This window comes from Elephantulus edwardii, unplaced genomic scaffold, assembly GCF_000299155.1.
Source record: "Elephantulus edwardii isolate Elephantulus edwardi_28Jun2011 unplaced genomic scaffold, EleEdw1.0 scaffold00008, whole genome shotgun sequence".
Lineage (NCBI taxonomy): Eukaryota > Metazoa > Chordata > Mammalia > Macroscelidea > Macroscelididae > Elephantulus > Elephantulus edwardii.
The window spans coordinates 35,754,164-35,756,048 of NW_006399758.1; positions in this window are offsets into that span (position 1 = coordinate 35,754,164).

Consider the following 1,885-nt stretch of genomic DNA (forward strand, 5'->3'; position numbering starts at 1 on the left):
CAGAACAGATCATCCGAGATGCTGGGCTATACGAAGAGGAATGTGACATCAGGATTGGTGAAAGAGTCATCAACAACCTGCCTTATGTAGTTGACACAACTCTGCTTGCTGAAACTGAGGAAGACCTGAGGCACTTACTGAAGAAGGTCAAGGACTGCAGCCTCCTATATGGGTTGAAGCTCAACATCAAGAAAATAAAGATTATCAGCACTGGGCCAATTGGCAGCATCAGTATGGATGGTGAAGATATTGAGATAGTTAACAGTTTTAGTTTGCTTGGCTCCACAATCAGCACTCTTGGTAACAGCAGCCAAGAAATCAAGAGACGAATTGCATTGGGAAAGTCAGCTGTGAGGGACCTCTCAAGAATACTAAAGAGCAACGATGTCAGGCTGGAGACTTAGGTGCACCTGATCCAGGCTATAGTCTTTGCAATTACGTGCTATGCATCAGAGAGGTGGACAGTGAATAGGGTTGATAGAAAGAGAATTGATGGCTTTGAACTTTGGTGCTGGAGAAGAGTGTTGAATATACCATTGACTGTTAGGAGAACGAACAGGTTTCTCCTGGAGAAGGTGAAGCCAGAATGCTCCTTGGAGTTAAGGATTCTGAAGCTTCGTCTGACATACTTTGGGCATGTTGCAAGGAAGGACTGGTTCTTGGAGAGAGACATCATGTTTGGCAGAGTGGAGGGACGGCAAAGGAGAAGAAGATCCTTGATGAGAGGGATCGATTCTGTGACTGGAGCGGTGGGGATAAGTGTGTTTGAGATGGCTAGGTTGGCACAGGATAGAAGAGCGTTTAGAGCTCTTGTACATAGGGTTGCTATGAGTTGCAAGCGACTCGATGATACATAACAACAACAACAAATAATACAAAAATTGTACAAATTATACAAAATAATACAAAAACCCAAATTATAAAAATCTTCTTATTTCAATGTTCAGTGGAATCCTGCAGCTGTACTTTCTACATATGTGGATCAAAGGGTCTGAGATGACTTGCCTGGTTCACTAGGCAGGTAACTAACTCTAATCACCCCACAACACTGCTCCTTCCATTAAAAAGTGCTACCATTAAATGTAAAGAAATATAATTAAATCTTAAACCAAAACTCTATCCTATAGTCTTCTTTTAACACATAAAAAAGAGTTTGCATTAATAAGTGTGTCTATCATGAACACTGCATGTTTTTAAGAATTACCTATAGCAGTTCAAATTGACATCTCAAAGAGTAGAAGAAGCTTAGGGGAAATAAGTCCATGTCAGTGAAGGTGGAAGAGTTTAGAGTAAGACTGTACAACTTGAAAAATAAAGTCAGTGTTAATAGGATATAGAAATAGAAATGCTGGAATACTTTATTACTATATATTTTCAATAACAATAAAGCACCATCATTACTTACAAAATTTCAGCACCTTTGTTTTGATTCTTCGAAACCTACTTAAAAGCCAGCTGATAGTGTCTTACATGCAATTTTAGAATAGAAAAGCTTTCACTTTTAAAGCATCATAATATTTTATAGCCAGAAATTTCAAACCATGAGCAACGCTATCAGTTAAGTGGATATTGATTTTAGTCATGAGAAAACATTGCTGTGAACAAAGTCTATTCAGTTTCTAAAAACAGAGACAGTGAAGAATGCCCAGCAGCAAATTAGTTGCTGTGATTCTAATCTTGTCGCCTTCCACTCCCAAATCCTTCAGACAAACGATTAGCCACAATCTATACATCAGTGTAGAAACTTCAGACCCTCTCTTCTTCAGGCAATGTTCAGATTTATCACGTGAAGGATTTTTTTTTCCACACTCCTTCAAAACTACTCCTAGTTTGTGCTCCTTGCACGTCAGCCCTCCTCTCAATTGGTGTCACTGTGTGAAGCAAC